The sequence below is a fragment of the Emys orbicularis genome, chromosome 19 (assembly GCF_028017835.1).
Source record: "Emys orbicularis isolate rEmyOrb1 chromosome 19, rEmyOrb1.hap1, whole genome shotgun sequence".
Taxonomy (NCBI): Eukaryota; Metazoa; Chordata; order Testudines; family Emydidae; genus Emys; species Emys orbicularis.
This window is the reverse complement of record NC_088701.1, coordinates 13,792,057-13,805,085: the sequence shown is the minus strand read 5'-3', so window position 1 is coordinate 13,805,085 and position 13,029 is coordinate 13,792,057. Positions and strand designations below refer to the sequence as shown.

The window sequence follows — 13,029 nt, the reverse complement described above, 5'->3', positions numbered from 1 at the left end:
ATGACCATTTGAGTGGTCTCTGTCCAACTGGATGCTGGGGGGCCATCCAGGCTGGGAGTGGGGAGCAAGAGCCTCATATGGGGTCCCAGCTCAGATGCAAGGTGGGGCATAGGGATAACGTCCCATTGCCCCCTCTGAGACCTTGTATCAAAGAGTCTCTGGGCCTGGTGTTGGTTAACGATAGACTAGCCAGGGCCTTCTGGTGTAGTTCCCCCCCTCCCCACACAGCATATGGGGCAGGGGGCAGTCGGGGGGCTGCCTTGTAAGGGGCATGCTCCCGTTGGTGGAGAGGCATGAGCAGAGAGCGTGCTTGGGGGAGTGGCCATTGCTATTTGCACGAGGGGGCGTTGCAGCACAGCTGGGTGGGGAGCTCTCCCTGCCGGTCAGGGCGGGACCCCAGGGCACGTCTCAGCTAGCTTGGGGGGTGTCTCTTGGCTTCCTCCTGGGGTTGGGGGCTGGGCCGCAAAGAGGGCGGGTGGTGAAGTTTCAGGCCACCAGGCCCATTGGATTGTGCCGTGCAAGCCAGGCCAGGACCCCTCCACCGGAGCAGGGGGTGACGGGTCTCTCTCTCCTTTGCCCCAGGGCCCCGACAAAGCCCGCTCTCAGCTGCTGATCGTGGACCGGAGCTTCGACCTGGTGTCCCCACTGCTGCACGAGCTCACCTACCAGGCCATGGCCTACGACCTGCTCAGCATTGAGAACAACACCTACAGGTAGGGCCTGGCTGCCAGCAGGGGGCGCCCCACACTCCTCCTCAGGCGGGCTGGGGGGGTGGGACCCAGGCACCTGCACTGCTCTGTAGCTCCCACGCTCGGAGGAGGGGTGTCGCAGCCTGACCCCCTCTCCCCTCCCCCGCAGATACGAGACAACGGGCACCAGCGACTTGCGGGAGAAGGAGGCGCTCCTGGACGAAGACGACGAACTCTGGGTGCAGCTACGCCACATGCACATCACTGACGTCTCCAAGTGAGTGCGCTCAGCCCTGCCCCTGACACGCCCCTCCGTGCCCCCCCCGGACACACCACTCCGTGCCCCACCCAATGCCTAGTGCCCCACCCCCGCCCCGTCTGAGGCTCTCGAGGCAAAGAACTCTGGTGCCCGTGGGGTGGGGGCTCCATCCCCTGTAGCACAGGACAGGGCGCCCCCTACCTCCAAGGCAGTGCCTGGCTCCCGCCTGACCCCTCTCCCTGCTGCAGGAAGGTGACCGAGCTGCTGCACACCTTCTGTGAGAGCAAGAGGCTGACCACGGACGAGGTGCGGTGGGGGCTGGGGGGGAACGATTGGAGAGTCCAGGCCGGAGGGACTGGGGGACCCATCCCACTGCCACTGATGGGGAGGGGAGGCTGCTCTGCTGCCCCAGGAGTGATTGGCGGGGGGGGGGGGCTGTCCTATTGCTCCCAGGGTTTGCCTGTAAAGGGCTAAGAGGTGTATGTGGAGCCCCCTGCCTCCCAGCCAGAGCTCTGGAGCTCCCCACGGTGGGGGAGGGCATAGGCCCATGGGGCTGGGTCAGACAGCAGGATCGGGGCCATGCAGGGAGAGCTGCAGGGAGCCAACGCTGGCATCTCCACGGGCCGCTGCCGCTTTACACCTCGAGGGGCGCTCAGGTTGCGGGGCTCCCGTCACATTCCAGCTGGCCTGGGAAGAGCAAGTCTAACCCAAGCCGCAGCCACGCGTGGCCTGAGTGACCCGCCCTGGCATGCGTGGCTGGGCTGCTGACGCTGGCCCCAGGCGAGGCCTCTGCCCTGCAGGGGGCTCTGTGTGCTGGGAGGGGCCGTGATCTCACCACCGCCTCCCACCAGGCCAACATCGAGGACCTGTCCCAGATCCTGAAGAAGATGCCCGAGTACCAGAGAGAGCTGAACAAGGTAACGGGGCTGGGGCTGTTAGTGGGCGGGGGGCAGGGCATTCAGTGGGGCTGATGGGGGGGCAGGGTGCTCTGTGGGGCTGGTGAGGGACAGTAGGGACTCTCTGGGGGGCAGGGCACTCTGGGGCACTCCGCTTTACTGCCTGATGAGAGCTTCTGACCTGTCCCGTCGGGCAGAGCCATTTCCCCCCCAGGTGCTGTGTGGCACCATGGGCAGCAGCCTGCCCATCAGTGCCCAGAGCTGCCATGTTAGCCGCAGCAATGGCAGCCCTTGGGTAACGCCCACGCCTTGCTGCTGCAGCTCTCAGGAGAGGGCCTTGGTGGGCTTCCAAACCAGCCCATTGGAGCCACTCCTGGTGCCACTGGGCCACGTACCAACAGAAAGCTCCTGGCCACTGGCACAGGTACCCCGACACCTGCTGGTCTCCAAGCCCCCAACCTCGTGGTACTAACAGAGTAGCCGTGGGCTGTTTTGGAAGCTACTTCCTCCTCCTGATCTTCCCCTTCAGCTGCCCCGCTCCACCCCAGAGGTGGCTGCACATCAGTGCTGGGCAAAACAATCCCTATATACTCGGCTTACACAGCCGATTGGGGCTGCTCCTCTGGCCGAGGTGCCCTCCTTGGGGGCTGGGGGGGGCGGGTGCTCTGGACCAGCCGGTGATGCAGTGCCGCAGTAAACTCCCCCCTGTCCCGGTCTCTCCCTGCAGTACTCCACGCACCTGAACCTGGCTGAGCACTGCATGCGGCACTTCAAAGGGATGGTGGAGAAGCTGTGAAGCGTGGAGCAGGTGGGTCTGTGGGCAGAGCCTGTCTGGGGGGCAGAGTCTGGCTCATGGACTGAGCCCGGAGAAAGGGGTCTCAGACTCACAGGCTCGCTGGAGCCAGGGCCAGCCCCCCCATGTAGCACCGCAGGTGCAGAAGGGGGACGTGGGGCTCGGGTTACTCCCTGGGGGCCTGTTGCTCACCCCAGGGGGAGCTGACCCCAGGGAGGAGGGGGCCCTGGCACAGGGGATAGGCAAGCTGTGGTTCGTGGGGCTGTCGCATCTCCCATCCTGATGCGGGGCAGGAGGAAGCGGAGCGGCCTGACCTGGGCCTTGTGTGTGCGCCCCCACCCCCTCCAGGACCTGGCCATGGGGACAGACGTGGATGGGGAGATGATCAAGGACCCCATGAAGATCATCGTGCCCGTCCTGCTGGACCCCAGGGCAGGGCCGCCCAGAGGATTCAGGGGGCACTTCGGCGGCGGGTCCCGGGGCGGAAGGACACCCCCCTCCCCCCCGCCGCGGGTCTTCGGGGCACTTCAGCGGCGGGTCCCGGGGCAGAAGGACCCCCCTGCCGTGGGTCTTCGGGACACTTCGGCGGTGGGTCCCGGGGCAGAAGGACACCCCCCCCCTTCCCCTCCGCCGCGGGTCTTCGGGACACTTCGGCGGTGGGTCCCAGGGCGGAAGGAAACCCCCCCCCCCCGCTGCGGGTCTTCGGGGCACTTCGGCGGCGGGTCCTGGGGCGGAAGGAACCCCCCCCCCCCGCTGCGGGTCTTCGGGGCACTTCGGTGGCGGGTCCCAGGGCGGAAGGACACCCCCCTCTCCCCCCCTCCGCCGCGGGTCTTCGGGGCACTTCGGCGGCGGGTCCCGGGGCAGAAGGACCCCCCCCGCCACGGGTCTTCGAGGCACTTCGGCAGCGGGTCCTGGGGTGGAAGGACCCCCCGCCGCTGAATTGCCGCCGAAGACCTGGAGTGGAAGAAGCTCCAGGGGCCCCGAAAAACTCTCGTGGGGGCCCCTGTGGGGCCCGAGGCCTGGGGCAAATTGCCCCACTTGCCCCCCCCTCTGGGCGGCTCTGCCCCAGCGTGCAGGCCTATGACAAGATCCGCATCATCCTGCTCTACATCCTCCTGAAGAACGGTAACACCACAGGCCTGCAGGGGGCAGCACTGGGGGGCCTGCTGCTGCAGGGGGCGCTCCTGGAGGCGGGGCCCAGGCCTGTGGGGCTGGGGGGGAATAGCACTGCTCAGACTGGCACGCCCCACAGCCACGCAGGGCGCCTCCCAGCCAGCTGCTTCCCGGGCAGGGCCGGCTCCAGGCACCAGCTTACCAAGCAGGTGCTTGGGGCGGCCACTTCGGAGAGGGGCGGCACGTCCAGCTGTTCGGCGGCAATTCGGCAGACAGTCCCTCACTCCTGCTTGGAGCGAAGGACCTCCCGCCGAATTGCCGCCGTAGATCGCGATCGCGGCTTTTTTGTTTTTGTTTTTTTGTTTTGTTTGGCTGCTTGGGGCGGCCAAAACCCTGGAGCCGGCCCTGTTCCCGGGGCCTGTGTCCAGCCTGGCTCTACAGCCCTGTCTCCCCTCTGCCCACCTCTCGGTGCCTGCGAGACAGCCAGTGCACCGCGCCCACGCTCCGCACTGCCCCCTGGGATCGGACCTGGCGGCCTTTGCTCCCTGCTGCTGCCTTCTCAGCAGTTTCCGCCCTCCACGCTCCCCCAGCCCGTTCTCTGCAGGGAGGGGAAATGGAGACACATACCCGGAGCGGCCCTCCGGCCCGTTCTCTGCAGGGAGGGGGGACATCCCTCCCTTCCTGCAGGCTGTTCAGATACCATGTTCTGTCTCTGAGCTCCCTGCGACCAGTTCCCTGCCCATCCCTTGTGTTATCCCTGTACCAGCTCCCTGCTTCTTCCTGCATCCAGCCCCTTCCCCCAGCTCTCCCTGACCCTGACACTTGGCACAGTCCCTCTTCCCCCATCGGTTCCTGCCCCATGCTGGCTCGGTGGGGCAGGGCCCTGCTCCGGGGCCCTTCCTGTAACCCTGCTCAGGCACTGCCCTACGCCCACTGCCCAGGCCAGGGTGCCCTCATATGGCTCCTCTGGCTGCCCAGTTTCCTGGCCAGGGGGCGCTGTGGAGTTGCCAGGGCTCCCCCTCTGCACTAAGCAGCAGTAAATGGTTTAGGGGCATTGCCCTCCCTCCAGCTCAAGGCCTCACAGCCTTAAAGAGCCAGGTCTCGGCTCTGACACTGCACCTGACTGGCCGCAGGAGATCAGGGGGAGGGGGGCTCCCACTGCACTGCCAGGGGCAGCTAGAGAGACCCCTGCCCCCAGCGCCCGAGAGAACCTGTGGAGGCAGGAGCAGCGAGAACCTAAATTTGATCATTAACTGCGTGGGGTCTAGTGGGTTAGAGGGGGGCTGGGAGCCAGGACTCCTGGGTTCTCCCCCCAGCTCTGGGAGGGGTAGGAAGAGCAGGATCTCAGGGTTTGATCAGGGAACTAGGACTCCTGGGCCATGGACTGAATGTGCCAAGGCTGTGGGTGCGTCCCAGGGGTGCTAGCGCGCCTGTCTCTCCCCATGCAGGTGTGAGCATGGAGAACCGTGACAAGCTGATCCAGCGTGCCAACATCCAGCAGCTGAGCAGCAGCATCGACAACATGCAGTTCCTGGGCACCTCTCTCACGCCTGGGGTAAGGGACTGGGGCCAGGGGCCAGCAGCTGTACCCATGGCAGGGGAGCCCAGGCCAACCTGGGGGTGCCCTCCATGGCAGTGACCTACTCCCAGCACAGAGGTGGCCTCTGCCCCATACAGTGGGGTGACGCCCTCCCCATATGAGGGTGACCCCCGAGTTACTCCCCATCTGGGGTGACCTCTTCTGCCCTGCAGAGGACCCTGGGGGTCAGGACCTCAGATCACCAGGGAGCTGGAGCTGGTGACCACTGCATGGGGTGGCCATGTGACGAATGGGGGGAAGCGTCTCTGTTCTCCCATCAGTCTCTCTCCCCTCCTCTCTCTCTCTCTCGCTCAGTGATCCATTCTGTTCTTTTCTCTGCCCCTCCCCTGCCAGCCCAGCTGGAGCGATTCAGGTAGGCCGCGCTCTCCCTGTCTGCCCCCGTTCCCATCCCGCACCCCCTCCCTGCTGCCTCTCACCCCCTCTCCCTTCCTCCCCCAGAGTGGGCAGCTGCGACCCGAGAGGAAGGTGCGGCCGGAGTCCACCTACCCGCTCTCCCGCTGGACCCCCAGGCTCAAGGACGTCATGGAGGTACCAGGCCATCTGCTTCCTGGCCTTGGGGGTGGGGGTCACACCTGGCAGGCTGGGCCCAAGGGGGAGGGGTTGGTTTGGGGTCAGCCATGTGTAGAACCCTGCATATCCGTGCACCATTTCTGCGGATAGTGGATCGGCTGCAGATACAACCGGGCCAGGCTCTACTCCCCAGCAGCGCCTGGCCCGCGGCGTCCGGCTCATGCAGCCCGGGGGACGCAGTGCGCTCGGGGCCGCCGGCCAGCAGCCAGTGGCTGGGCAACAGGTCAGAGTTGGGGCTGGCCGGCACCCACTCGCCTCGCCGCTCTGCTTCCTGTCCAGCAGCTCGAGCAGCACCAGCACATCAGTGCTGGGCAAAACAATCCCTATATACTCGGCTTACACAGCCAATTGGGGCTGCTCCTCAGGCCAAGGGGCCCTCCTTAGGGGTTGGGGGGTGCAGGTGCTCTGGACCAGCCGGTAATGCGGTAAACTCCCCCGTGCCCCAGTCTCTCCCTGCAGTACTCCACGCACCTGAACCTGGCCGAGCACTGCGTGCGGCACTTGAAAGGGACGGTGGAGAAGCTGTGCAGCGTGGAGCAGGTGGGTCTGTGGGCAGAGCCTGGCTCGGGGGCAGAGTCTGGCTCATGGACTCAGCCCGGAGAAAGGGGTCTCAGAGCCGCAGGCTCGCTGGAGCCAGGGCCAGCCCCCCCATGCAGCACTGGGGGTGCAGAAGGGAGACATGGGACTCGGGTTACTCCCTGGGGGCTCGTTGCTCACCCCAGGGGGAGCTGACCCCAGGGAGGAGGGGGCCCTGGCACAGGGGGTAGGCGAACTGTGGGTCATGGGGCCACACACAATGCTCATTATATGCGTCTGACGAAGTGGGCATTCACCCACAAAAGCTTATGCTCCAATACATGTTAGTCTTAAAGGTGCCACAGGACCCTCTGTTGCTTTTTACAGATCCAGACTAACACGGCTACCCTTCTGATACATTACTTGTGTGAGCATGCAGGCTGAGGAGTCAGTGTGGCCTAGTGGATAGGACTCTGGATAATGACTCAGGAGACCTGGATTCTCTTCCTGGCCACGGACCTGCTCTGTTATGATAAGACTTGGGCTAGTCATTTCATGTGTGGATTGTAAACTCTTTAGGGCAGTGGCTTATTAGCCAAATTACTGTGTGGTCATCAGGAAAAACTTTTCCCAATTGTTTGTTCTCTTTTATGGTTTGTCCCCAGCAAAACAGAGTAGACATTTACTGTATCCTGGAGAAAGTATTACAGCAGGACACCTGGGGACTAGAGAGAAGGCTACTGAACAAAATAATAACACTAGCCTCAAACCACATGAGAGAGACTCAGGTAATTTAGTTCTCCCGAGATACTAATCAAAGGATCCAAAGCTTTAACTAATTAAAACTCTATTTTTTGGGGGTAAACTATATACTGAAACGAAAATATATTCTCCTGTTAGAGGCCCACACCTTCCTCCAGACCAAAGCCCAGGTCCTAGACAGCACTTGTGCACATGCATAAGATGGAACAACTCACGTGCTGAAAGTTACACATATGTGCTTAAGTGCTTTGCAGGATCAGGACCTGAGACACATGATATCAGACAGAGTCAGGCCTATGGTTTCTTAACGAGCAAGTCTTTCCCGAAGTCTACTAGGGATTTCATTATTGATACTGATGTTATGTGGAAGGCACTCTGATACTATAGCGATAAGTGGCAGAATAAAGCCCTAAGACAGACAGAATCTGAGCTATCTCCAAAAGAAGCAGCATTGGATTTAGAATATAGTTTGCCAGTAGGAAAACCCATTGAAAAATCCCTCTCTTGTTCCAAAGGAAGTCAGCCTCCTTTTGGGGGACAGTTTATTCCAGGAAAGCTCTCTGAATATCTTGAAGCTGCCCAGTCTGTCTCTCACTACCTCCTCAGGGAAGGGCAGGGGAAAATATCATGTGACTATGGTGACCAGTCATCCACCACAAGTAGCTAATAGTGAATAGTCTAACTAACCAGCTTGCAAACAACTGAAAAGCTGAACATTGTTTAGCCAAATGACTCGATGAATATTTATGACTAATGACTCTATGCACAGAAAGTTAGGTTGGTTCATTCACAACTTGTGCACAGAAATAAGGACTTGACTCATATAAACAACTCTGGCTAGTGCAAGAACATATCAAGTCAGGTTCCAGGTCTCAGTCCTTCTCTTCAAGGTGCTCAATGGCCAGGGCCCAGTATACCTAAAATATCAGGTAAATCCCTGGGATTAGGACTGTGGCTGACAGGTCCGATTTCTCAGGCACCAGGAAGTTTTCTACTCTAAGGATGAGGTTTGTCTGTGCAGGAGATAGAGCTTTCTCAGGGGACAGTCTGTGACAGTGGAACAAACTCCCAAAGGAACTAAGGACCATCACAAACCTTCCCACCTTTCCCAGTGCAAGGTGCATTTCTTCAACCTGGCTTCTCTAATATAAATACAGAGCAATATGTACACATAACCTCACGCCCAAACAAACCAAAAATCAAAGCCCTACCAAAACAAAACTGCACACACAATTCTCCCCATGAGAAGAGGATGAGAGAGAATGAACTGGACATGACAAACGTTATTTGCAACCGTGTTGTAGCCATGTCATTCCCAGGTTATTAGAGAGACAAGGTGGGTGAGGTATAGGGTGACCAGATAGTAAGTATGAAAAATCGTGATGGGGTGGGGTGGGGTTGATAAGCACCTAAACCCCGAATATCTGGAATGTCCCTATAAAATTAGGACATCTGGTCACCCTAGCTGAGATAATATCTTCTGTTGGACCAACTTCTGTTGGTGAAAGAAATAATCTTTCAAGGACCTGAAGAAGAACTCTGTGCAGTTCTTTCACCAACAGAAGTTAGTCCAATAAAAGATATTACCATGACAGATGTTAGTCATATTATTAATCATAGAATCATAGAATATCAGGGTTGGAAGGGACCTCAGGAGGTCATCTAGTCCAACCCCCTTCTCAAAGCAGAACCAATTCCCAACTAAATCATCCCAGCCAGGGCTTTGTCAAGCCTGACCTTAAAAACCTCTAAGGAAGGAGATTCCACCACCTCCATAGGTAACCCATTCCAGTGCTCTAATGTACTAGGGGAAGCTGCTCAGATACTGCATTGATGATAACAGTATAAAAACCTATATAGAATAAAGTGAAGGAGAAAGAGAGAGCCTCTTTCTGAGATTATCCTTTTCCTTCTCCCTAATGATCCTATTTGTTAACAAATATATACATTCTTAGTGCTGTTGTGGCTTTGTGCAGAAGTGTGAATTGTCTCAGTAGATTCTGATGTATTTTATCCGTTAGGCAAAGATACCTAAAAAAGGGAATATAAATAACACATGTTATGCAGATCCGCACCACTAGGTGGAAGCAGATATTTTGAGTTGTCATTTATTGAGAAACTATTTCAAAAAGCAAAGTAATGTTCTTGGAATTCTGCTTTAAGCCATAAGGCTCACAGCTAAGCAGAGTCATCTATAGAGTGCTGGATCTTTAACTTTTTTTCCATACAAGAACCTGCTAAAATCCCTTTAATAAATTGTGTTATCTTCAGTCTCCTATTTGTCTGTGCTGTGATGGAAAAATATAATTGTCTGTTAATAATGGCTTTTATTTGAAGGAGAGAGTTAGAAAACATGTTTGCAAAATGCTTTGAAGAAGAAAATCTCTCTGGAAATGCAAATTATTATTATGGTTGTTATCGGGTCAAATTCTACAGCCTTGCTCAGATCCTAAGAGGTATTTAGGCTCCTAGCTCCCATTGGTTTCAGTGGAAGTTAGGAATCTAAATACCTCCGGGGGGGAGGGATAGCTCAGTGGTTTGAGCATTGGCCTGCTAAACCCAGGGTTGTGCATTCAATCCTTGAGAGGGCCATTTAGGGATCTGGGGCAAAAAAATAGGACAGTTACTTGTTCCGTAACTGGAATTCTTCAAGATGTGTTGCTCATGTCTATTCCACAGTAGGTGTGTGTGTGCACCGGTGCAGGAAGTTTTTCCCTCAGCAGTACCCGTAGGGGGGAGCGCCGCTGCGACCCCTGGAGTGGCGCCGCTATAGCGCGCTATAAGGGGAGCCGCGTGCTCCCCCCACCCTCAGTTCCTTCTTGCCAGACCAACTCCGACATAGGGGAAGGAGGGCGGGATGTGGACTAGACATGAGCAACACATCTCGAAGAACGCCAGTTACGGAACAGGTAACTGTCCTTTCTTCTTCGCGTGCTTGCTCATGTGTATTCCACAGTAGGTGAATACAAGCTGCGCCTGATGGAGGTGGGTAGGAGTTTATAGGCCGCCACTACCGCCATGCACTTTATGAACTCCCTGGGGGCGGTAGACAGGCCAAAGGGCAGGACCCTAAATTGGTAGTGGTCCTGTCCCACTACAAAATGGAGGAAGCGTCTGTGCCCCTCAAATATGTGGATATGGAAGTACATGTCCTGGAGATCCAGGGCCGCATACCAATCGCCAGGGTCCAGGGAGGGTATGATACATGCCAGAGATACCATGCGGAATCGGCAATTTGCCATGAACCGGTTGAGGTCCCGCAGATCCAGAATGGGTCTGAGCCCCCCTTTGGCCTTGGGGATCAGGAAGTAGTGGGAGTAGAACCCTTTCCCTCGGAATTCCCACGGAACCTTCTCCACAGCTCCCAGCTGAGGAGCCGACCCACCTCCTGCTGCAGCAGGGATAGGTGCGATGGGTCCCTCCTGCCGACCGAGGGAGGGGGGTGGGAGGGCAGGGGTGAGACAAACTGTAATGTATAGCCCTGGGAAATGGTGTTGAGGACCCACTGGTCCGATGTTATTCGGGACCATTCCGGAAGGAACGCAGACAGGGGGTTGCTGAAACCAAACTTTATTGGTGGGAGGGTGCGCTTGGGGGTCACCCGAGTACCCTCCCGCAACCAGTCAAAACCGTCTCTTGCCCTGATGCTTGCCCCTGGAGGGGCCAGGCTGAGGGGCTGAGCGAGATTGCCTCTGAGGTCGCCTTTTCTGAGCCTTGGACCTCTTGTAGGCGGGTTCATACCTCGGCTGAGGCGCAGGGATGGGGGCTTGCACCTTGGGCTTTTATTTGGGCAGAATGTAGAGCCTGAGGGTTTGTAGGGTGGTACATGAGTCCTTCATACTATGGAGTCTCATGTCCATTTGTTCTGCGAACAGGTCCTTGCCATCAAAGGGAAGATCCTGCATAGCGGACTGCGCCTCCGCGGAGAGCCCAGAGAGCAGAAGCCATGAAGCCCTGCGCATGGACACGGCCGAGCCCATGGACCGAGCTGCCGTGTCGGCCGCATCCGACGCCGCCTGCAGAGCAGCTTTTGCTGCGGCAGCGCCCTCATCCACCAGCGCCTAAAAATCCTTCCTGTCCCGTTCCGGAAGGGAGGATTCAAATTTTGGCAGTGACCCCCACAAGTTAAACTCATGACGACTGAGGAGGGCCTGGTGGTTGGCTACTCTGAGCTGGAAGCTGGCAGATGAATAAAGCTTCCTGCCAAATGAGTCCAGTCTTTTGCGGGTCCTGGTTGGCCTTGGGAGCAGGTCCTGGTTGGCCTTGTCTTTCCCTGTGGTTTACGGACTCTACCACTAGGGAGTTGGGCGCCGGGTGGGTATAGGTATTCATGCGCCTTTGTGGGCACAAAGTATTTGCGCTCTGCCCTTTTCGATATTGCGGCAAGCAAGGCCGGTGTCTGCCAGAGGGCATTGGAGATGTTGGCCACCCCCTTGTGGAGCAGGAGGGCCACTCTGCCCGGTGCCGAGGACGAGAGTACGTTGAACAGCAAGTCCAAGGATCCCTCCATCTCCTCAGCTTGGAGGTGGAGACTGGATGCCACTCGCTTTAGCAACAAGTCAGGCTAAAATGAAAAGCACATGATGGAAAAAGTGAGGTAGCTGATGGGTGAGACTCCCTGGAGCCGCGGGGACAGGCCTGGGGTAGGGGGTGGGGGGCTGATGCAGGGGGCAGACAGAGAAGGCAAACAGGGGACTCCTTGCTGAGCTGTTCCCATGAGCCTCTGGGGGGCGCTCCAGGCTGGGCACTCCAGGAGTGAGCTGTTGGTGCAGGGAGGGGCCTTTGTTTTGGGGGTTGAGGCTGGTGCCAGGTGCTGGGGATGCAGCCTGTTCGTACTAGGGGCTACAGCTGTCCTGCCGCATCCCCTTTGCCAGCCCGCCCAGCAAGTGCCAAGGGGGTGGGTGTTTGTCTAAGCACAGGAGCACTGAACACTGGCTCAGGCACCCACTGGGCCAGCCCCTCACCTGCTCTGCGCCTCAATTTCCCCCTCTGTGAAATGGGGGTGATGAACCCATCACATGGAGGAGCCCCGTGCTAAGCATCATCTGGGTGACCCAGCTACATCGGCCTAGCAGGCAGAAGCCTGGGAGTCAGGACACCTGGGTTCCATGCCTGGCTCTGACCTGCTGCTGGGGGGTAGGGCCAAGGGATTCAGAGTGTGGGAGGGGTCTCCAGGCTAGGGCAGGGGTTGGGGTGTGGGAGGGGGTGAGGGCTCTGGCTCTGGCTCTGGGTGCAGGCTCTGGGGTGGGGCTGGGGATGAGGGGTTTGGGGTGCGGGACAGGGCTCAGGGCTGGGGCCAAAGGGTTCAAAGTGCAGGATGGGGCTCAGGGCTGGGGCAGGGGTTGGGGTGTGGGAAGGGGTGAGGGCTCCAGCTGGGGATGCGGGCTCTGGGCTGGGGATGAGGGGTTTGGGATGTGGGATGGGGCTCAGGGCAGGGGGTTGGGGTGCGGGGGTGTGTGTGCGGTCACTCCCTTTCCCTGTTTCCCTCCCCCTTGGTCTAGGAGCTCACCTGGGCAGCGCCACCCGAAGAAGGATGATGAGAACCACTCCCATACATAGCATTGGCACAAGTTATGGAGCCACCCTCTACTGAACACACAGTAACAGCATTTACAGAAAAGGTGGCAGCGCTGGGGTACATTTGGTTACACCCAGACAACTGCTCCGAGTTATACAACATACCAACATTGTTATAAACTGGACTTTCAAGAGGATACAATTTCTGCTGTTCTTCCCTTGCTTTTTGGACTTGGAGCTGAAGTCTTTGCACTTTTGCCTCAGCTTCTAGTTCCTGCAATCGAATTTCTGCCAGTCTTTGTTCATGCTCAAGT

The 13,029-nt window shown here is 58.3% G+C and overlaps 1 pseudogene; it reads left to right on the top strand.

Moving 5' to 3' along the window:
- LOC135891994 (syntaxin-binding protein 2-like) overlaps window positions 1–11,148 on the top strand; it is a 29,203-nt pseudogene extending 18,055 nt beyond the window's left edge.
- The last annotated feature ends 1,881 nt before the right edge of the window (window positions 11,149–13,029 follow it).